The sequence below is a fragment of the Poecilia mexicana genome, unplaced genomic scaffold (assembly GCF_051168715.1).
Source record: "Poecilia mexicana isolate PSO_F unplaced genomic scaffold, ASM5116871v1 scaffold_17, whole genome shotgun sequence".
Taxonomy (NCBI): domain Eukaryota; kingdom Metazoa; phylum Chordata; class Actinopteri; order Cyprinodontiformes; family Poeciliidae; genus Poecilia; species Poecilia mexicana.
Genome location: NW_028263386.1, coordinates 8,942,013 through 8,966,953, shown reverse-complemented (window position 1 = coordinate 8,966,953; position 24,941 = coordinate 8,942,013). Strand labels below are relative to the sequence as shown.

The following is a 24,941-nucleotide window of genomic DNA, read 5'->3' as shown; positions in this document are numbered from 1 at the left end:
ACTTTGCAAGAACTTGCGAATATCAGACAATGTGTTGTGTGCAATTCAAAGAAGACAATTTGTCACAATTAAGTTAGAGGGTGATGAGCTCCTGCTTGGTAAGGCTTTTGAGGAGTTCTTTGGTTCTCTTTTCACGGAGTATTCCTGAAGTTAGGTTCCTTCTTCACAATGCAAATTTCAGGGAAAGGAGTCGTCTAGTGGGACTGATCAGCCAATCAGAAGAGGGCTTTGGTTAACTTAAGAGATGCAACAAGTTAGACAGCCAAAATTCAAAATGGGTATTTGTTGTTGTTTTTTTGTTTCTTTGTTTGTTTTTTTACAATTGGTATTTTAAACAAAGGTGTGTAGGAGCTTTCAGAATTCCTACACCTGTTGGATCTGCTGCTGCCTGACCACAAGATGCCCCCGTTTCAGAAACCGCCACTGTGTATACCCCACCCAGTAACAGGTGCCTAGATGGAAAGACAACCTGTCAATCATCATATTGCTATGCCAGATCACTGTACATACTGTTGAACCTTTAATATTTTTTGTTGGGGAATTTATATCCAATAGAGGAGTTAAGCAATAATCCCACTCAAGACTGCTTCTTGTTCATAATGCATGACTGACTAAATTAGTGCAAATGGAAAAGTGTCTGAGGTTCCATATCAGCCTCAAACCAAAACACTGTTAGGATTAAACTTCATACATGGATCCCTTCATCAGCTACTCCTCCCTGTTCACTTTTTAAACTGAACTCTGTGGGGAAATTAGGTAGGAGAAATTACTTGTAAAGCAGATCCCTCTAATTTGAAGGCTCTTCGCGTGGTTCTTGATGGTGTGAAGGAAGATTCTGAATCCTCTTTGATCAAACTTTATATAGGAATCCTTAAATATATATTATTGACTATTTACATTTATAGACTGACTACCAATGAAAATTACCTTAGCTTAGCCAACTCGAGCACATTTCCATCATAATTAATGTGCACTGACAGACAAATAAATTCTAAAGTCTAAATAACCAGTAGCAATTAATTGCACACACACTTTTTAGCAGCTCCATTCCTTGATGCAGTGAATTTTCAGGATGAATGCTGAGAACAAAAAAAGAACCCAACCAGATTAAATCTAGCCTATTGAATCTGAACTATTTTTCATAAATTAGATTTTTGTGACTGCCAAGGCCACGACAGTCACACTTGTAGCTCCCATTATTCCCTACCTGGAAGTGTAATTATAACGTTGGGAATCCATTAAGCATCTGAAAAACTTTAGGAACATCCAGATGTCATTTTCACACTCCAGTTGGCCAGATGTTTTTATTCAGAGTGATCTGTGAAGAAGATCCATAATCTTCAGATCGAAATGAGTCTCTGCTTTGCCATTAATAGTATTTATTAAAGAAAGGTTTGACAAAACTTATACTGCAATGCAAAAGTATTTACCCCAGCTCAAACATTTATACATTTTGTCATACTAACAAACTTTTTGTATTTAATTGGGATTTTATGTGAAAAACCAGCATTTTATGTAAGATTGCACAACGCATTGCAATTGTATCAGTACTGCAACAATGTTGTTTTGCTGGAAGACGAATCTCTAACCACAGTTACCTACAAGAGAGACAAAAGACCATACAGGAAATCAGTCGTTTCCTATAGTATTAACATTTGTATTAAATGACTCCTCTATGGTACTCTTCTGGTTCTATTTCAGCAAAGCAATGTAAGCAAAGCCAGTAGCTTACTGGAATTTCCATATTGGAAATCAGTCAGTGGTTTTCCTAAACCTTGCCACACTGTACTGGTGCAATGTTATTTTTCTACCATAGATAATGTTTTGGATGTAGCTCAAAATGCTTAGTATTAATCTCATCTGTCCAGATAAACTATTTTCACAAAGTTACCCCTGCAGATCCTCTAGAAGCATCTTTACCGTCTTCTTTATTTGATCCCCACCCTGTAAGTACAGTATAGCTGATGTCATTTTCACTTTAACATTGTGCACTGCTTTGTGTCCTTTTCTAGCATGAGAGGCGAGGGTCTTTTGTTCCCCTTGTAGTTAACATTAGGTGTGCTTAATCCTGTGGGATGCCATTTCATTCAGTGATAAAGTAATTCAACAAATCCTAAAATAAACAAAATTAATTGATGCAATTCAGTCTGGACCACTTTTGCTAGAATAATATTCATAACCATGTGCAATAATAGCAGCAATTAATACCATTTTATATGCTGTGGGTTGATTCACCGACCTCCCTGCTCCTCTGTGCGCAAACATGGAAAGCCAGAGGCAGGAGAAGCAGGAAAGAGCTAAATAAATAACAAGTATCAAATTGATTAGGTCAGACACAAATAAACAAGATGAGTTAGGGTAAAAGTGAGCTGGAAAGCAGCTCAAGACGGAAGAGACACAAATTTGCAGGTAGTAAACAGCTTAAATAGACAGCAATACCAGTTGAATGTTCAGAACCGAACAGCTAATGAGCTAGTGAGGAATGCTAATATGCTAACATGACTGAGTACTGCGTTTTGCTACTAGACTAGCAAGGTCATTGAAAGAATGATTTATCATGGCCCTATATGGGCCAATAAGACCACTGCTTTGTTTTTTAACATTAGTATTAAATGACTGATTCAGATACTCTTTTGGTTCTTTTTCAGCAAAGCAATGTAAGCAAAGCACCCTGGAATCAGTAGGCACTACTTAGTGAGGAAGAAGCATCACATGTTCGAACTGATCTACATTTCCTTGTCCGGCAAAGCCACCTAAAAGTGAGGCACTGGGTTTGTTTGTGTGAACAGGCTGCAAACTGTGCGTAGGCATCATTCTAGGCGTGTTTATTAACGCCGAGTATAAATTTAAGCCTCTGTTGCCTGCAATTTAGCTCTGTAGCACTCAGACATAATGGTCACTTCCCTCCAATATTCAAACTCTTCTGAGCTAAAAGCCTGTCATCAAGTCATTCTTTGCAATAACCATTATAGACTCCTTTATTTTTCTTATTGGTAAGTTGCTCTGTATAAAAAGGCTCTGCTAAATAAATGAAAGGTATCAAACACACACAGAAAAAGAAGTTGTGGTACGGCTGTAAGGCAACCTGCCACATTTATGTCAAGAAAGTAGTATCTGTAGCAGAAAATGAAACGGAGATGGGTTGTGTCATTTGGTTTCAGATTATCCTACGCAACTATATTGCAGTACAGAGTATTGTGTAATGGAAAAAGAGTCCAGAGTTATTGTGAAGCCTCTAAGCTGCTCCTCTCCATTTAGATGCATAAATCACATCAAACTTCGATGGCTGTAACACCTGACTAGGCAAATAATTTGAAATAACTCAGAAATTATAGACCAGTTGCCTGATTTGATGGGATTACAATATGAACTAAGGTGACTGCGAAATGAATGGGCGATCAGAAAGCACTCAATGTTCAAACTGTTGAGCATCAGCCTATATAGAACATGTGTAATTAAACAAATATTCTAGCGAGATAAAGATAAGAGCAACAGGCATGCACTGATTGCCTGCTTCATTGACTATTTGTCACAGCGCCACCACAGGTGAGGTACATTACCGCACTGCCTCGCCTCACACTTCTTCCATGTATTTGAACAGGTAAGTGGCAGATTGTGACTTTGACTACAATAATGTTGATATCACCAATAAAAATTAAATTTATAGAAAAGCCAGGAGGAAATTTTGATTTTCTGTCATCTATTTTACTTGTCAGGTGTCAGGTTTCATCCGGTAGTCTTGATCGCATGACAAGACTACTTGCTTTAAAGGATAAAAGATGCTTCTTCCCACGCTGACTTTCTCCCACAATCCAAAATCATGACCGTCAGGTTAATTGGGCTGTCTAAATTAGGGCTGAATGATTCTAGAAACTCTTGCGATGGCGATGTCATTTGCGTTAAGCCTCTATCGTCTTTTCCTCTCTGTCTTATCTCTGCTTGCATCACTGTGTAACTGTTAGCACCTTGGTGTGAATGGTACTTTGCCCTGTATGTCTTTGTTCCCTCGATTCCTTTCTGCTTCTGGAGACAAACGTATTTATATAAAATGTTGTTTAGGTTTTTAACTAGTTCATTGAGTGTCGTTTAAAAACTTTTCTCCCCTTTAGCTACTATCAACTGGGACTGGTTGTTACATTTCAGCTGTTTTTGTGTCTTTAACAAAGGATGTGTTATTTAAGTGCTGTCAATTCATGGATTTGCCGCCCCAACAAAGAATGATGTTTGTGCAGTGAACTGTGTGAATGTTCATGTTTCACTTTCATAAATACGTAGAGGCTTCTCCAGAATCGTGTCATCGTTTGTGTGTTTTGTGAGTTCATATCTGACAGGTCCACTGGAAGTAATAGAGAGAGATCAAAATGTGAGAAGTGTAAACTTCTGCCATAAATCATCATAAGCACCTGGTATCATTTCTAAAATAATTGCTTTCCTATTTGGAAAAGAAAAATCCATTAGAAAATCTCTGATGAATATTCTTTGGCAAAGACTGCTGCAGGGTTTTGAAGCAAGGGGAGATATCAGCCTTTGTAAATTGGAGAAGGGAGCATTGGTGCTTGGGGGTGAGGGGATAAGGTTTTTTAAAATTAGTTTAAGTTGCTATTTTAATGCTCATTTGTACTTATATTTTCACAAATGTTCAGTGAAAATGCCTGAAGCCACAACAAAAGACAACCCCTCCAAATAAGTCACATTTACAAGGGCTTACATTAGTTGCCATAATTTGGCAACAAGTGGATTATTTTAGTCAAATCCAACTCTATTTATGATAATCCTAATTTTAACACGAGTTTTGAAAATTAAAGCACTGCATTGTTTATAATAGTCTGAATACCAAAACATAAGAAATTTTTAATCACCACTTCCACTCCTAACAGCTTCTATGAAATAAATGATTTAAAGATATACATTAAGTTGATCAGAAAGATGAGGAATTACTTTGTAAAACTGATTTTGTAAACGTAACTAAACAAACGTTCATGCCTCAACAGATAAGCGGCTTTTTTCACACAAAACAGCAAAAGAATATATGAAAAAAACATGAATGCAGCATGGTACTGCAAAATTCAAACAACTCAAGTAAAACTTGAATATGCATAGAGAGGATACACGGCAAAGTCGGGTGAAAAATTGCGTCGTTTTCCTTCAACGAGCTGCATCAACCCAGCCCCCAATAAAATGTATAAATTGTTTTACTCAGTTTTGCTTTTATCTTTTCGAAATCAAAGATTTACAAAAGAGACCTATAACCTAGATTTATTGGAATTAATTTAAAGATTTCTGCATGACTTTTAGCTTTGCCTGACGTCTGGTATTTGGTGTCTTTATGGTTCTTCATTCCACTTATTTACTCCATATGTCCAAAAACCTATTTAGAGTGTCCTAATGAGGTTAACCAAACATCATTAAATACTGATGCAACCGTCAGATTGTACCAACACTGATTAAAATAATATTTTATTGTCAGATTTTAAGGTTAAGCCAGATCAGATTACATCTTTGCGATATGTGATCAATTTGAAAAGGGGGAGAGGTTTATTTTCCAGAAAACCTTCCTCTTTAAACACATCTCTCTTTATTTTCATGTGCTTTGCTTTAAATTGTAATAGATCCCTGCAGTTACTACTGAACAAGTAAGATGTACAACTCGCAGCAACAGCAGGTAGCGATGTCGAAATCCAGAAATATTCACGTGCATTTTGTTTTGTGTTTAAATGTAAATGAGAGAATTAATTAAATGACAGAATCTGTTGACATTTTTCTATCAGGTAAATTAGTTTTACTCTCATCCCTAATTACAAATTTGAGCCAAGCCTGCATGCACGTCTTGAGCATTGGGTTTAAATATCAAGCGCGGAGTTTGTTATGAACACATGGCAGGGGATTTCGAGTGCATTGGCTGTTAAAACAAAAACCCACCAGTGTAATTATCCACTAATTTACACCTGCAGAGTTCTGCCAGCAATAACAAAATACTCTCTTCATGCTATGTTTGCAAGCAAGGAGTTGCTTTCTGCCGTGATACCGTTATGTTATTTGAAGTTTTCAGTTTAAACAAGCCGTTCATCACGACTGGATTAAGTGGCAGGCAGTCGATGTGGCATTCGTGCTAAGGAAGAATCAAATGACATCTGATGGCAAGTGAGCCAGTGTCCTATTGGGAATGAAGATAAAGCCTGAGGAGACAAGCCTGCCTTAACGGAAGAAGGTGATAACCTCCATCGTGGCATTTATTCTGTCTGACTTAAAACATTTAGCTGCCTCTGTCACTGTTGATTCTCAGCTACAGGCTGCCACGAATCAGTCTGTTTTTTTATTTATTTTTTAATGTTTTGCATGTTAAAAACCAGACTGGAACCTCAGATTACAAGTAGAGTTGGACTCTATCAATCTACAGCCACTTGTAATCAGAAAGATGAAGGAGCCTCAGCGTCTTTGAAGCCGCTGGCCCCGTTGTGTTGGCATGTATACAAAGTTATCGACATACATTTTATTTCCATCCAACGGCAGAAATACATTTCTTCCTCGGCTCTTTGAAAGTTATTTAATTCATGCCACTTTGTGGGTTCACTTTTTCTTTCTCCTCCTCGCTGTGAATTTCTAGCATTAATTAGGGCTGTAAAACCAGATAGATTCTGCCGATAATTTGACTTCAAATTTGATTTTTTTTTTCTAGAAAACGTTGCTCATTAGACTGATAAGTGTCATTACTGCAGCAGAGCGCATGTGCATCTGATCAAAAGATTTTACATCGGGACATTTACATTTTTTTTAACTTGCAGAGTACTTATTTTACTAATGAAGTAAGCATTCACTCTGTACAAGACATCTAGATATGCCAGCTGTTTTCTTATGTGATAGTTCAATGTAATACAATGTATTAAAAAGCTTGTAAGTGTTGAAAAGGTCAGCCACAGGAAGACAAAGTGGACTTGACGCATGCAGTGACCAGGACATCTTGAGCTCATTCGGTCGCAGGATGCTCTCGTCTTGTGTCTGTCACACAATTAGTGTGGGGACTCAATGAGGCAGGAAAAACAGTTAATGAAAGTTAATGACGAGAACACACAGAGCACTTGTATCATTAACCAACATGCAGTCAAACATGCTAATGATTGCGGTTATCGTCTCTGCAGTGGGTCAGAGTCAGGCTCCAAATTGAGTCAGGTTTTCGCTTGGATACAAACTCACTGTGGTCTAATTCAAAGTGCAAATGCTTATCTAACAGACAGGAAAATCATAATTCTTTGTAATGCAATTATCGGTACAGTCATATGTCTGAGTGATGCATTCAGTGCTTCGAGAATAGCATTCACAGAACCCATTGAAGTGTTTCACATTAGTCACACTACAACCTCAAACTAGACTGACGTATTAGGGCTTTATGTGCGAAACGAATATGTACTAGTGTAGAATTCAAAAGTGTAAGAAAAAATGTAATGTGCAGTTTCAAGCTAAAGTGTGGGATTTATTTGTATTCAGCCTCCCAGAGTCACTACTATTACCACGGATGGCTGCAACTACAGCCTAATTTTCTACAAGCACCACCTATCAAGAGACTGAAACTTCAGGTCTTCATTGGATTTAGTGATGCGTTTTGTATCATTGTCATGTTGCAGGGTCAAGCTTCAGTGTATTTACAGATGTCCTCGCATTTTTCTCAACTATCCACTGTTAGGGTGCTGTGGTGGTGCAGAAGCAAAGCACAACTCATGTATTGAGGCCTTAGTCCTCATGCCGGTGGTCAAAGGTTCGATTCCCGGCCTGCCGACATTTGCCATATGTCTTCTCCAGATTGACATGCGGCCCCTCTTTCCTGTCAAACTACTTTCAAATAAAGGCCACTAGAGCCAACAAAACTTTTCAATAAATATCCACTGTTAACTTGTGTATGATGACAAACAATACCTTAGCATTCCCAAAGCATGACACTTCCACCTCTATGCTTCACAGCTGGTAGGAGGTTCTTTTCCTGTAATGATGTATTTGGTTTATGCTAAATAATTACTCTTTTCTGATATCCAAATGCTTAATATTTAGACTAATCTGTCCAAAGAAGATTACTCTAGAAGACAATGGTCTTTTTTCTTGTTCTCTGTGGTCAATACTAGTCTGGTCTTCTGCTCTATCATCTTTCTGACAGCACTTAAATATCAACAGCAGCAAGACAGATTAAATTTTATGGTTTTTATAGACTCACTTTAGTATCTTTCAGTCTGCCTTCAGAGTGAATTTAATATCAAGCATGCTTTTAGACATTTTCAAGTCAAATAAATTAGGTGATGTCATAATTTAGCCCTCTGGATTCTGATGAAGGCCACATGGCAAAACTCTTTGGACTGCATATAAAGATGTTTGATTCATTTCATTTGTGAAAATTTACAAGACCACAAATCCTCTTACAACTTCAGAATTATGCATCACTTTCTGTCGTCTCTATCATATAAAACCCCCCACAATGCACTGAATCTGTTATTATAAAGTTCAGTGGGTATGAATGCATCTGCCAGTCACTCTATGAACACCTACAAATATTAATAACATTTCAAGGACGCTTGAGTTGCTTTAAAGAATATAATTGTATTTTTCATGTGAACAACTAAACGCAATTTTTCCACTATCACAAGCAGACCACTTAAGCCACAAGAGAGAGTCGTGAATGATCTGAAATGCTTCCCTTCTTCAAAGGCTGGAACCACAAGAAACACATAAACACCATTTCCACAGAAGCTATATTTAAAAGGCAGAATGCAGAGGGAAAAAAATGAAGAGGAAGAGACATCCCCGGCAAGAGACAGAGAAAAGACAGAGTGGTGGGCTGGAATTGGATGAAGGACGCATAAGCTCTCATTGAGCTGGCAACAGTGAAAAGAGTCCTTGGTTATTGAAAAAAGGAGGAAATCAAAGGCAGAAAATTCCTGCAGAGGGATGGGGGCAGAGAAACAAGCTTGTCCTCCTCTTCATTGTTTTTCTCCCTCCACTGTGGTTGGAGTAGTTGGCCACTCAGCGTTAGAGGAAAGATGCATGGCAGCCAGCAGGTTGGCGAAGGCCGTAAGCATGAGGATCTGAGAACGAATAGGAGGCGACAAAGCATAAATTGTTTTCTGTTCTTCAATGTGCTGGATTGTGCTGAGTGTTTAGAGGTGCTTCTCCAAGAATGAAAACAGTACAGCACTTTTCTTTCACAATACAGAAGGACAAGCGTGCCAGAACGCGTGATGACAAACTAATTAAACATGAAATGTTAAAAACCTACAACAGTGCATGACAGAAATGTCAATATTTCATACGGAGCGTGTAACGGAGCGAGCGCTGCTGATGTTGCAGGCGATAGGACACTGGCAGCAAGGTCACGATGTAGTGCAGGATACGGTGTGCAGCGTTGTCACGGTGACTACATAGAAAGAAAGGAACGAAAAAAAGAAGGAAGGAGACAAGGAAGAAATGAAGGAAGTAAAGTTGAGAAAATGGGACAAAGGAGAAAAAAGACACAAGGAATAAAGAAAAAAGGAAAGTGGGATATTAAACTCAGAAGAAGAGACACAGAAAAGATGGAATGATAGACATAAATAAGAAAGAAAGAAAGAAAGAAAGAAAGAAAGAAAGAAAGAAAGAAAGAAAGAAAGGAAGAAAGAAGAAGAAAGGAACAAGAGAAGGAAGGGACAGGAGAAAGAAGTTAGCAACAAAATAAAGAAGGAAAGAAAGAAGGGTACATGGAGGATAGGAAAGACAGGAATGGCAGAAAATAAAGAATGGTCATGTAAAGATGGAAGGACAGAATAAAAAGGAAGGACAGACAAGTAGAAAATTGAAGGAAAGATGACAAAGAAAGGGATAAGAAAGGAACTGAGTGAAGAACGGGAGGAAACAGCTATGTGAAGAAAGGAGGAAAAACATAAGGGCAAAAGGGAGGAAACAGGATTTCAAGATGGAGGGAGACATGAAGAAGTAAGGAAGAGGGGAAGAAAGAAAGATGGAAAGAAGGAAGCAAGGAAGAAAAAAGAAAGGAAAAAGGACAAAAAGAAAAGAGAGAAAGGAGGGAAGTTACAATGAAGGAGGTAAGGAAGGAGGTGAACAATACAAGGATGAAAATATACAAACAAAAAGGCATAAATGTAAAATAAAACAGCAAAGGGGAAATTCAGAAAGATATAAAAAGGAAAAAGAGGAAACAAGAAATACGCGACAATATGATTCGCATTTGCGAATCATATCTGATTCGCATTTGCGAATCATATCTGATATATATGTGAGACATATATATCTCACATATATATGTGAGATATATCAGACTCACATATCAGATATGTGAGTCTGATATGTGAGTCTCATATCAGACTCACATATCTGATATGAGTCAGATATGTGACTCATATCTGACTTTTTCATGACAGTCTTTTCTGATCTTTTCATGCCCCCCCCTCAAAAAAAAAATAAAAAAAAATAAAACAGTTTGTGCCACCGTCAGGTGTGGTACTAAATCAAATCCAATAGTTTTCAATGTGTCTGCAGTCAGAATGGTCATGTTGTATTTTATCCAATATTTACATCTTTGAACATCATATTTCAGCACCAGAAGGAGCCCAGATGCTGTAAATCTGGACACAAACGATGTTTGAAGCAAACAGTGTCGACACCCTAACTTAGCTTCTTTCATCTTGTTATGATCTTGTGACAGTACTGCTGCATTTCTTCTGGCAGCATGCTGTTGGTTTCTGAAGCTGCCAATCTGGGAGCACCTTTAGTTTTCCTTGGCACTGATTTACTGTACCCCAGAGAGCAGAAATAAAGAAACCTGTAAGTATTAGCTTCTGCAGAAATGCCAAGATGGGTTCCACTGTGTATTTGGTGTTTAAACTATTAAAATAGGCAGCTATATGTATTTTTAGAGGGAGTGTTAGAGTAACTCCGTACTCTAACTCTTACAAATACCAGGAGTCCACTGTACACTACTTCATGTTAGCGATGTGCTGAAGTAGCCAATTTGTTTATGGGTACATTTTACATTTTCACTTAATTTTTAGGGTTGTTTTTGTGTTTTATGGCTCTGACTGTACACGGAGTATCCGTACTGCGAATGCCAATTCACAGCACTGTACACAGTCTGCGCTAAGCTCTAATTTCTGTACCTCAGCAGATAAAGACAGAGCAAGCACAAGCCAAATAATCCTTTCCCTGAGTTTTTCTTTTATTTGTTTTGGTCGTTTTTTTGGAAGGCAAAAAAATGCAAATGAGGCTTTGATGAAGTGAGGAATTTGCCGCCTCTTGTTAGTGGACAGTGACGCTGGTACATGTGTAGAATCTGGTTGGTGAAGGGGAGCCATCTTTATTCGGTTCGTACAAACTACAGATGATTTATCACATGTACTTACAAAGGCACATCTTTACAAATGAAAACAAGAAGACATTAAAACCTGTCGATGTAAGACTTTACCCCGAGGCATCGGAGAGCTTCTGTTAACGCGGGGAGTAAAGGCTTACAAATGTAAGATGTTGTCTGATCACCAGTGTAGAACAGAAAAGAAATCCCTTGTTTTATGGGGAAGACACAGGAGCAAAGGAGATGAAGTCTGACAGACAGATGGGACAAAATAAGATCTGGACAGGTGAAGAAGAGCAGGGTGTCAGATAGATAAGACGCGGGTGAAGAAGAGGCGGGTACCTGATAGGTAAGACACCGAGTTATTACAGTTTGTCATAGAACCGGAGCACACAGTGATGAGTGGTAAATGTTTTCAAGTTGTAGCAGAGACCAATTCATCCTGTGACTTTTGGGGATGGTTCAGACTCTAAACTGTTGGCGTCCCTGTTAAAAATGTGTGGAAAAATTTAAAGGCTTTATTGCAGTAGTGTAATCTCACACTAAAACACAGGGTTTCTGCGAGTTTGAGAGAGTTAAATTTAAGACGTTTTAGGACTTAAAAAAAAATATCACTAAGATTGAAATTTAACTCCAACATAATTAAAAAAGGATAAGCTAAAAACTTTATAACTTTGTTTTGGTTGACTGATGAGTCATGCACTCTTATCACATTACACCTATTCTACATTAAAAATAAACTATAATAAGGTAATTGCATAACAATTAGTTGTGAGGAAATTCCATAAATGAGTTTACCACCTATATAGTATCCCCTGAAATTCATTCATCCTTTCACAAACATTCATAGCAGCAGTCTGCATGCCTTTTTTTTTTTTTTACTCTTGTTTCCATGGACATGGCTGCAACATCTGGATTGAATTTTGTGATTAAATAATTTTACCATTTCCAGTTTCATCACATTTCATATTTATCACCTTAAGGCAACCTTTCAGGGTTGCTTAAAGCTAGAAATTAGCTTCAAAAGCGCATTAACAAACCTTAACATTTACAAACCTAAACTCTTAAACACATCTTGCGTTGCTCTAACCTATTTATTTTCATTGCCAGAGTTCAGTGTGATACATTATTTTATTTAGCGACACAACAGGCTTGGAAACATCTAATTAAGTGTGCATTTTCCTTGAAGAAATTATGTTGTAATTATATAATGCGGTGTTATGTGGTAATGGAAGGATAAGGAAAAAATGCCTCAGACTTTTCGGCAGCTACCAATTATTTCTTAAGATGATAATTATGAAAAAATGCCTGTCAAAGGGCCACGGAGAAAATGCTTGTTTTGTCCAGAAGTCACAGACCTTCAATTTACGGCGTTGTAAAACAAAGAAAGCAGTTCAGATTTAAGAGACTTTTTTTTTCTCTCTCTCTGTTTTTTAAATACAAAATGCGACAGACAAGAGGAGTTTGGAGCTATTTTTTTTAAGAGGTTGCCACTCAGTTCGGTTTCATCCGAAAAGGTATAAACCGGGGTGACAAGAACGCGGAAGTTCACGGTTACATCTGCTGCCATTTTATCTCTGGTTTCAGGTTCTTCTGTTAGAAATGGATGTTTGAAATAGAATGTTTACCACAGTGTCACCTCATCCTGTCAGCAGAGCACCTCTCCTGAAAGCAGACATGAAGGTGCAGCGGGGTGACTGACAAAAGGGGCGAAGTTGTTCGAAACTGGAGAACACGCATGCACAACAAATCCTCCCTGAGCATTTTTATGAGTTGCTTGCTTGGTGGTGGTGGGGGGGGGGGTCGCTCCGGGAACACCTGGTTAGCAAATATCTGCGGCTTTAATTTACTTTAATTTCCTATGCAAAACAATCTCCTTGGTTATCAAAATCAAAAATTAATTTCATTTCAAGCTTAATTTAATTTCCCATCAAGTTCTTCAAAAATTGCACCAGCAACTACAAAAGACAGAAGAGAAATTGTGTCTAATATTGATGCGGCAATCTTTACCTGTGAGAAAGCGAGATTAAATACTAAGAAACAAAGCAAACAACAGATATGAGAAGCAGCTTATTATAAGTTGCACACTACTTGTTGTCTGAAAGGCTGAATAGAACAAATGCTCTTCAAGAGTGAGATTATTTTCTTTGTCTAATCAAGGGATTTGTGGCCTGATGGTGTTTAAAGGAGTAATAGAAAATAAAATTGTGTTTTAAAAACTACTGTCTACCAAACTGGTCCAAAACTTGATGAATAGAGCTGGACAAAGGTCATGTCTTCTGCTGGTCAGGCATATAACCATTCATTTTTGCTTAAAAGTGAATTATTATGCTTCCTTTAACAGGTTAGAATAGGTCTATTGGCTATACAAAACATGTTCATTTATTTATTTTTTTTTCACAATTCTGAGATAATGAAATTTCAGTCTGACCAGTTCTGCCTACTTTCAGCTCATTTCAGAAGGAACTGTTTTAGAGTCTCTGTTGTAAAAAATGGTGGCAAATAGATGCACAATTGTAGAATCATACATCTTTGAAAAGCAGAAGTAGAGCCTCCTTCACAATAAACAAGAATTCAGCAAGTCGTTTCTGGATTGCAAGTTGACAACAAAACACTTGTCTTTTCCAGCAGCCATTGTACAGCGGTTAAAACAGCTGAAAAAGTGCTGGAGCTCACTTGGTTCCAAGGTGATGGGCCGGGCTTGCCTGGGGTCATAAAGTAACGCTGCATTGCCTCTCGAATGTGACTTAACAATCAGGAGGTTTTTGAAACCTCCGAGCCTCAAGATACGGAAAGATATCAACTTATTGCCTATTGTTTGTAGAAGTACAAAAACATGCAAAATGTGAATTTTGCAAGTAGTCCCCCTTTAAGATTTGAGATATTCACAGTACAGTTATAACAATTTAGCTAGTTTGCTGAAGTTGGCAGGAAAGCAGAAAGTCTCTGGTGTTGATGGGTCAAAATTGAAGGCTGGACCAGGCTACACCATAATGAGGCAGAATGGTTGTCTGTGGCACCAGATAGAGCTGGGCTGCCACGCAGGAGTGATTAGAACCTCCCTTTATAATCTCTCCCCCCTCTGTCCTTTCTCCACACATCATTACAGTAATACACCAGGCTCTATTACCCCCCAGCATCTAGTCAATGCCCCCCACCCCTCCAGCCTGTGAGCAGACCTCAGAGGGGTGATGATGATGGTGGGTTAAGGCATGGCCCGTGGTCCCTGCAGCCTGGCAGCTTTAATTTCACGCTTTGTTAATGTTCCTATTGCGAGTGCTCGTCCTGCCTGACGCCCCGAGCGGCCCCAGCCAGGCCTGCATCTGTCCTGGCTGCCCTCTGCTTTGGCTCAAGGACTGCGCCAAGGAAGGGAGACGGGAACTCGCCTTTCCTTTTCAGTTTTTCTTTGCATTTGTCACCCATTTGTTGGATATCTGTCCCCTCACAACCTGCCCGCCCCCTGCTCACCTTTATCTCATTCTCTGTCCGTTGTGCACTCCGTCACTGTCCGTTTCATTCTCAGTTTGCCCCCCCCACTCTCCTCCTCCCATCCCCTTTCACCCACGTCGATTATCTATCTCTGTTCTGTTGCAGTCTTTCTCATCCACTGACTCTCCTCTCTCCAGTAAACAGCTTCTTTTTCTCCGCTTTCCCAGTGGCTGCACCATCTTCCAGTTTTCCCGCTCCACCTCAATTGTTGCTCTTCATCTCTTTTCCTCCCTCGCTCCCATTATCGTCCCCCTCTAATTCAGGCACTCGTTTCGTTTTCATTTGCTCCGGCTCGCAGGCTCAGTTCGGATGAACACGTCTCATTGCATCTTCCCCTGTGCGTCTCCGTCTTTAAATCTCCATTTACACACTGTACCGTCTGTATTTGCAGAGCAACGGGAGGCTGAGGATCATCATTCTGTCAACCTGCTCCTTCTGCATGAGTTGGCAGCCACTTTCAGGCATCCCTAAAAACGCCAGCGTAAGCACAAACTTGTTGAACCATAGTTTTTTAGAGTCAGCTTGAATATTTTACTGACGGGGGTGAAACAAAGGCCTAACCTGCTCCTCTGTTCTGCTGAAATACAATGCTTTAAATACCTTTTTCTGGTTTATTTTTCTCTTTGTCTGCACACTCACCTTTACAATAATTATGTATTGGCACTTTTATTCAAAAGCGAAAGCTACTCTTTTACACAGATGTAAAATTTTGAGTAATTTGTTTTATGCAGATCCTTAATTTCACGGGGAAATTATATATTTTTTCCACTAGATTCCTATGGAATTTTATCATTAGTTTTCAAAACCCTTTTGTCAGCTGATCCCACTTGTCGCTGGAGGCGAGAGACGGCGTCAGCGGTTTAGTTTAAGGTTTTTGGATCGAGAATGGAAGCCAGGGTACTTGGAGAAAACCCTTTCAAGCACTTGGAGTACAGACAAACTCCACACAGAAAAAAATAAAGATTCAGCATGTCTTAAAACCTTCAGGTCAACTCAGTTAAAAGAAGCAAGAAATAAAGACATATTAAAACATAGAGAAAATGTTCTCTCTTTGTTCTGTGATTGACTTCGTACTTTTGTGTAAATAAGTGTAGATTTTCTAAAAAAAAAAAAAAAAAAAAAACTGACATTAAAATCGTGACAGAAATCAGAAAACTCTGTTTTCTCTTCTCTTTCTCAGAAAGTACTCTTATCCAGGACATGTTGCCATGAAATGTCATATCTTCTCCCGTCAAATTACCATGACATGATAGTCATGAGGCTTTCAGACAGCAATAGCCTTCAGTCAGAGGCCTCTTCAGATTTGTCGCAAAACTGACTGCTACTGGCGATCCGCCCTGCCCTCAGTGAGTGTTTGAAGACACTTAGTTGTAACGAAAATATTTAATTTCATTTTGGGATAAATAAAGTATTAATTTAAATTGAGCTGTATCTCTTTCATAGATAAAGCTGTTGGCAGAGATATCGCTGCCTCCAACGTTCTCTCTCTGGTTTTCTTTTCCACAGAAGGAACTTCTGAAACAACGTTTCTACTTAAAGTTGTGCGTCTTTCCTGGATGGGTCAATTAATGGAGCTTTGCATGCAGTTTTAGTCCGCCTAGAAAGTACACCTGACTCAGTACCTATGGATTTTATTACAAATCTGTCTGGGAAGAAGCAACCGGCGAACCTATTGTTGTCATTAACTTTGTTGTTTTGTTGCTTTTCCGTCCCACAGAAAGCACTCCTGACGAAGCGAGTCTGTTTTTTCAGTGTCTCCTTTCTGTCGTTCCACCGTCGATGCAGCTGGTTCTGGTGAAAGTTTCTGCCAGTTAGTGGAGAGTCATTACTTTCCACTGTCAGCACATGCTTGCTCAGGATAAGCGATAGTTGTAAAGTCAATAAGGAGATGCAATCGGTTTTCTTAGAGTGATGACTTTTAACCAGCTGGGGTTAAATATTTCAAATGCCCAATTAGTCTGTATGTAGTTGGACCTGATTCCGACTCATATGAATTGAATTTAAATCATTTAGAATTAAAATGTCATTTTATCATCATGGCCTGCTTTCTTACACAATAATAATAGCAACAGTATAACTCCATGTCAATTAAAATTCAGGCTTAACTCTTTTGACAAAAAAACAAACAAGATTTAGAATTTGTAATGTAATTTTTAAAATGTAATTAACTGAATTAATTCTTATTCTGATTGTTTGTGCATGTGAATATGAAAGCCCCATGACTATTCAGTATGTCTGGGCATTGCAGTGGAGTCAATAATGAAATGGGGTCTTCTAAGTGGGAAAATGGTGAGAAAAGTGAGTTTTTTCCTCTAAAGAGGCTCCAGTTTCCCAAAACAATGTGGGGAAGGTAACAGGATCTCTTAGTGAGTGAAGTCATCGGGTCTCCTGTGGGAGGGCATTGATCGGCGGTGAAATGCTGAGAAAAAGTGGAGCACCGATCAGATTCTACCTACTCACGCACAAACACACAGCAGAAACACACAGGCACAAAGTTTACTTGGAAAAACTTAACACACCAGCGTTTTATTCAACACCCTGTCGCTCAGCCCCACAAATACATCCAGACAATAAAGATACACTACAACACTAATGATGAATTTAAAAATGTTCATTTTTTAGAAACTGAATTGAAAGTTGAGTGGAAGGAACAAGTTTGATAGAAAAAGGTGCACAAGCATCAGGGATGGCTGCAGTGCCAGACAGAGAGGCGAATTTCACTCAACAGTTTGAGGGAGATTCACAAGTGGCCGACTGTGGCTTGAGTCGATGCTGCAAGAGCTACTAGAGTTACAACTACTGCACTTTTCTTTGTGTTGTGAAGGCATGTTTTGGATGTCATTTGAAAATCAAAGTCTCAGAGTCAGGGGGAATAGTGGAGCGTGACAGAAGCCTCGTCAGCCACTGTCTTTTCTCGTCCAAAGTCAGCAGTCATCTAAAAGAAATTTCCCAGCACTTCCTGCTACTTTCTGCTGACAAACTTTACAGAGATTCTGATTTTATTTTCCAGCAGGACTTGGTACCTTTCCCCACTGCCAAAGATACCTCTACCTGCTTCAATCGCCTCCCCTCCACCCAGGACTTGTACAAGTTAGTGACTGACAGGCCAACACTCTAACCAGAACAAAAATCATATTATTTCTCTGCGCAATACTGTCAAAAGGAAGATGATAATGCAGACGAGCTAAAGGCCACTCCTAAAGCAAGCTGGGCATCCCTCAACAACTCCATAGGTAATTAATGGCAAAGGAGTCCCAACCAAATGCTGAATGTACACTAAAAGTTTTAGAACATCTCAATTTTTATATTTTCATATTTTTATAACAATTCAAGTCATTCAAGTCCAAAGAATACCTTAAAATGTTAAGAGGTGAGTCGTCAGAGGATAAAAAAAGTGAAGTTACTCCAAACAGAATTATTTAAAAGCATTTCCCCAGGGAACACAAAATATGTTCCGAATTTAAAGCTATTCTGCAGCAATGGAGGTTAATCCAGCTTCGAAAGTTAATACTGCTAATTCCAAAAGGTGCTGTGAATTTTCTGGGTTACTTATAAGCCCCTCTCTGTCTAAATAAAAGCAGCGTTGGAGAACACTGTGGCACCATGCCCTCATGAACAATCAATAACGGAAGAGACACAGACCATGATAACATTTAAAAATGTACCGTATTTTCCGCACTATAAGGCGCACCGGATTATAAGGCGCACCTTCAATGAATGGCCTATTTTAGGACTTTTTTCATACATTAGGCGCACCGCATTATAAGGCGCATAGAATAGACGCTTCATACTCTATTATTACACATCCACATTAATAAAGAAATGGTCCCCGAGTACTTTATATAGTAGGCTGGCCCAGCCGTTGTTTCACTCACGGTGTTGGTGTTGCGATATTATGCCCAACTGCTTTCTGGGTAACACAGACCAACCGACACGCTGCCGCTGCAGTCTCTGTCTCTCTTCCCCTGCCCCTCCCCCCCTTTAAATGTATTATCGAACTTTATTAACAAACCAGTGTTCTGACAACTATCCCAGCATGCACCGCGCACTACTTCTTCTACGGGGGAAAAAGAAGTAGGCGGCTGCTTACCGTAGTGGACCAACTACGTAAGCAGCCTACTGCATGTCTGTGTAAACATGACGTCTTTCATTTCGATCTGAGTTAATTAGCGTAGCATTTCTGCCGGATTTTCACAACATATCAGCCACGACAATGGACAGGGGAACCAACAAGTTCATGTCATCTTTTTTGGACGACATCAAGGTGTTTGAGCCACTGGATGCCTCCAACATTGTGCGCGTCACAGCTAAAAGCTACCGATAGATGAGGAAAACAGCAGATCCTCACACCCTCAGCATAAATATAGCTGTGGACAAGATCACTGATGCCTATTGTTCTTGCAAGGCTGGGTAAGTCGGCATTCATGGTTTTGAATGTACATTAGCATATGTTTACTACTGTAGCTTGTGTTTGTGAGACGGTCACGCACGTGGTAGCTGCACTGTGACCTAAAATGGGCATTAGCCAATGAAACGCGGCCCCTGTGGTAAGGTCCGTTGCTGGACCTGTTGTGGCTCAATATTGGTCCATATATAAGGCGCACCGGATTATAAGGCGCACTGTCGGCTTTTGAGGAAATTGAAGGTTTTTAGGTGCGTCTTATAGTGCGGAAAATACGGTAGGTCTTTCCTGCAGAAAAATCGCAAAGAAAGTCAAGGTGTCACAGTTTCCTTCACCATCAAAAGGCACTCGGAAACTGGGGTACACTCTGACGGGAAGAGGTCTGGCAGATCTGACGCCACAAATGAAGCAGAAGACAAGACAGTTAAGAGCTTGCGTGATAGGTGGCTCACAGGACAACAACTTCAAGCACAGCTTAATAGTGGCCGTTGCAAGTAAAACTCAGTGTGAACTGTGGAGAGAGAGAAGACTTCGAGCTGCAGGTTTGTCAGGACGAGTTGCAGCAAGACAGGGACTGCTCAGACATCAGGGTAAGACAAAGAGGCGTGCCTGGGACATAAAATGTTGCCACTGAACTGCTGAAGACTGGAAGAAGGTACTGATTGATGAAGCAACATTTGAAATCTTCAGCTCATCACGGATGATTTTTGTACATCGTCAACCGTGTGGTATTAACTGCCAAACATGGAGGAGGAAGAGTGATAGTGATAGCAGCGCCCTCTGGCATGGGCCTAGTTGATCAGGGGTTCATCTTACAGCAAGATATTGACCCAGAACACAATTCCAACAACGACCGCAGGAAAATTGAACAACATGGTAAGATCGAAAACATGAAGTGGCCAACACAGTCTCCAGATTTAATCCCCATCAAGCTTGTTGTTTTACAAGTTGGTTTATCTGTCTAAGGATGCTACTTTCATGAGTCAAAATGTTACAATTAACTTTGATCTACTAATTGATTCTATGATTTTTTTTGCTCCAATAACTTATTTGTACGATGCTCTAATTTAAAAGTGCAGTGAAACATTAAGCTGCACAATTTTCAATAAACTTGAAAGAAATGGGGTGTTCCAAACTTTTGATTCTATGTATAATACTCTACAGTACATAATTATATTTTTTGAAGGGCTGTAGACATTTCAGTGTTATAAATGTTTTTTTTTTTTTTTTCCAATATTCAAATTTTACTAGAATTGTGTGTTTCATTAGATTGGTTAAAGCCATAATCTTCTAAATACAAAAAAATATAAAAATCTTTGGGAATTAATCGTCACACAGTTTAAGTCGAATCACTGAACTAAACATTTGAAGGGTACTCTACCGTAGATCTTAAATGATAAATCTGAATTAATCGATGGAAGCCTGCGGAAATGCTGCAATAATTAGCACAGTAGAAATTTTAACCCTCCCAAGTCTGTGGAGACGACAGCTGACGTCAGGAGGAGTCCGACCATCGCTGTGCGGTTTGACTCATCCACAAAACATGACGGGTCCAGACTGCAACCAACAATTAGGTCTGCAGAGAGGATCAACGAGGCTGACCTTCCCTCCACCCTGGACTTGCACAGGTCAAACTATTTAAACTTTTACCTTCAGGTTGGCGATACAGAGGTATTTGCAAAAAACAGCTGCCACAGAAACACTTTCTACCCCCAGGCTGTATCTATTGTGACCACAATGAACAGCCAGAGTGGTCAGATACTCTGCTGTAAAGCAAGATGAGTATAATTGCACTATAAAAGATGATATTGGTTTATACATGTACAGAGTGTATAAACCAAAGGCACTTAATGTCTATACACTGTGAGCATGTAAAATTACAGTCAGATTCCTCATTAGCACACATAAAGTTGGCAATTACAGCAGATTCTGATTTTCAACAAAGTCTGTTCCTTTCCCTACTGCTAGACTTTAGGAAAGGCGCCCCATCCAAAGCAACAATTCATCACATTTTCAGACTTAAAAAGGTGCCCCCCAGAAACAATAGCTCAAAGTTTTAGTCAGAGGTAATGATTTGCTAGCAGCAGTCGAGCCATTAACACCACGGTGATTGTTTGTCTCTGTATTTGACTTGCCTCCCTGAGCTTAATCATGAAGAATAGTCTGACAGTTTCCCACAGATTGAGAACCATTGTACTAGCGCTTGTTGCTGGGTTACAGACAACCATCAAGTCGCCTTCACTGTTTTTGTCTCGTACTTTTTTCCAACACTCGCTGCGTGTCTTAGGCTTGTTACGTCTCTCATCGTTGCTGCGAGGCTTGTTCCACATTTAGAAAATGGTTTTTGTAACTTCTGCAACACTCCAGACGCAACCCTGTTCCCCGGGCCATGGCACTGTGACACATCAAGGCCTAATCTTGCATCGTTTTAGCTGATACTCAGTATGGCTGTTTTTGTGTCTGTTTGTATGCCTGGCTGTGTGTATGTGTGCGCACGAAGACAATGTCCAATCCGTCATGTGAAAGGGAAAGCAGGCGGTTTTAATCTGCAGAAAATATTATCGTTTTCTGCAGAACACTGAAAAGAACCACAAAGAGTTTATCAGTTTTCTACTATTTATATTGATACACCTGGAGATGCTCCTGCAGGTAAAGATATATGGCAGCATGAAGAATAGCCTTGTCCACAGTTAGACGGCACAAAACAATTCTTTTTTTTTGTGATGAGATGGGGAGCGGGCCAAGGTGACCCGTCGGTAATATATGTGCTGCTGCTGCCAAGGCCTCCCAGGAAGGTATTTGTCATCAGTGTCCCCCAAAGTATAAGGTTAGCAGAAAATCAGGTTATCAGTTTGCTGTTCTTGTCAGAAATGGCACAAAAGTGCCGATTATCTCTTCAATGCAGCTCAGAAACGGACACAGCTCTTCACACACACACAGAAGCAAAGCCACACAGTCACCCTCCATGCTGTATTGGCATTCCTTGACCCCCAGCGTGAGCAGTTTGAAGCCTAACCTTGACCCCTCCATCTAAAGTAATTTAGTTTACTGTGCCCTACAAAAGTATTGTTTACCCCTTGAACTTTTTTATACAGAAAGTCACACATTTCAAAGTATTTTATTGGAATGCAATGTTATATGTCATGCAAAGTAGTCTCTAACTTAAGTTTAAAGTCAATATTGGGGGCAACAAAAAGGTCAGAAGAGCAATCTTGAACAGATCAATATAAGAGACGTGTGGTCAGTGATCCACTCGATGGAAGTTCTTCAATAGGTCCAACTTTAGAAACAAGCTCAGCATCCTGCTTCCCCACTTTGACCCACCACTTTCTTGTCAAACCTCAGATGTTCTTTTCTTTCCACCTCAGTTATGGACTCTTCTGCTGTTCCCCTTGCCTTCCCCTCTCACTTTTCTGTGTCTACAAGTCTCTGTGTGATTCTGCACCCAGATGAAGGTTCCCGTGTCATCGAAAACATCTTGTCTGGTTTTGGTGCCAAACAAAACTCACCTTTCAGTCGTCAATGACAACAGACCTGCTGCCCTGACATTTCCATATAATGAAGATCCTGGAGAAACTCCTGCTGGCCCACCCGAGTAAGCAAACAGACACCTATCAGGGCCTCCTGCAGTTTGCTTGTCACAGTGAAGTTGGAGTTGAAGTTGTCATCATGCACCTGCTTCAACAAACCCACAAAGCAGGCAGCACTGTGAGGATCATGTTCTTTGATTTCTCCAGTGGATTCAGCACAATTCGGCCTGAGCTGCTTTGTCAAAATCTCAAGAAGACACAGCAGGAGGCCTCAACAATTGCCTGGATCTATGACTACCTCACAAACACAAATGGTCAGCAGCACAGGAGCACCACAGGGGAGTGTACTCTCGCCATTCATTTTCACCCTGTATACTTGAGACTTCCAGCACACAGTCCGGCCTCTGTCATCTGCAGAAATACTCAGATGATTCTGCAGTTGTTGGTTGTATCAGAGACGGACAAGAAGCTGAGTACAGAGAGCTGGTGGACCGCTTTGTGACATGCTGTGGGAACAATCATCTCATCTTGAATGTGAACAAAACAAAGGAGTTGATTGTAGATTTCAAGAGAAACCGGGTCAGGTCAAACCCTATTTCCATCATGGGAGAGGAAGTGGAGGTGGGTTAGGAATAAAAATACCTCAGTGTTCATCCTGACAACAGACTGGACTTGGTGCCTCTCAAGTGAAGGAGGGACAGAGCAGATTGTTTTTCTTGCAGAAGTTTAGGTCCTTCAGTGTTTGCAGCAAGATTGCAACGACTCTTTGAAGAGCCTTGAATAAGAATCACAACAACATTCGATTTCCCTTTGGGATCAATAAAGTATTTTTGAATTTTAATTTGAATTCAGGGCCCTCCACAGTTTGCTTCTCACCGTGGAGTTGGAATTGTGAAGACGCCGTCATACACCCTCTTCAAAAAACAAAAAAAAAAACACTATGATTTGGACAAAGGAGGCTGAGCGGTGAGGCTCATGTCCTTTGATTTCTCCAGAGCACTTAACACACCATGTCAGAAACTCAACAATCGACTGCATCAGTGAACATCTGACAAGCAGACCGCAGTTTTAGCGGTGGACAAGAAGCCGAGTACGGAGAGCATCTTATAGTATTTCCTGCTCGTGCTACAACTATTTGGCCCGGTGCTACAAAACTATCAACCACCCACCTGTGCTAGGAACACAATGTTGCTAGGAACAACATTGATCACCGATCATTAGTATGCCAAGTTTATCTCTCCTTCTAGCCCGGGGCAGACACCCACGTAAGATAATCACATCAACACATAACCCCGCTTTCATAACGAGATGTATGCAGAAGTGTTTATTGAATAATGAATACGTCCACCGCTGAGGCCGCTCGCGCAGCATCACCTTGCTGCTATATGGGATACCACTCCAAAGAGCGTGAACTCTCCTGCACAGCAGAAGCATTGGGCGGTGTAGGCGGAAACCGGAGAGAGAGGAGCAGAGAGAGCGAGAAAGTGGGGGTGACAAATGTGCAGCATTATGTGAGAGGAGGCAGGAAGCGGCACAACATGTCAGGATCCAGATGCTCGCATCTCCCTCACATCCCCTCTATTGATGTACTTCAACCCACAGCTTTAATTGTGTTTGGGTTGGAAATGTCTATCTTGCTGCAGGCAGAAGTGGTGCAAGAGCAGGGGTTAATGCAGGGGTCAGGCGCCTCTACAGTAAGTGCTGTATGGAGCTGCTCAGGACTGTGCAAATAGCAAGTTACCAACTGCTGCAAACATTCCTTTAGGCACTTCATATGTTTATTTCAGTCTTCTGTAGCTATTAAAATCAAACTGAGAACCAAGCCAGAGTGTGAATCTCTACAAAATCATACAGTTTCTTGTGATCCTTAAAGGGATTCTCACACGCCCTTGTCACATTTTGTCGAACTACTACAGACCTTAATGTGTTTTGTGGGAATTGTATATGATATACCAACACAGAGAAGTGCATAGCTGCAAAGTGGAAGAATGATAATGCATGTTGCACATTTTTATTCAGCTCCTTTACTATAATATCCCTTAAATATTGTAGTAAAGTAGCAACAATCTACCTTCAGAAGTCAGGTTAGGAGTGAAAAGATACCACTTCTCATGAAAACTGGATATATAATCAGTTAGACCCTAAAATACATTAGTTTTGAGTCTTTTATATGACTTTACTCCACAAATTTATTTTTCTG

At 40.0% G+C, this 24,941-nt stretch overlaps 1 long non-coding RNA gene across 1 annotated transcript in view; it reads left to right on the top strand.

Annotated features, from left to right (window-relative positions):
- The window catches only part of LOC148154732 (uncharacterized), a 51,207-nt gene extending 35,080 nt beyond the window's left edge, over nucleotides 1–16,127 (top strand). Inside the window, exon 4 of the long non-coding RNA XR_015765903.1 lies at nucleotides 15,201–16,127. This is a non-coding gene — a long non-coding RNA (uncharacterized LOC148154732). The remainder of the gene's footprint in view (nucleotides 1–15,200) is intronic.
- The last annotated feature ends 8,814 nt before the right edge of the window (nucleotides 16,128–24,941 follow it).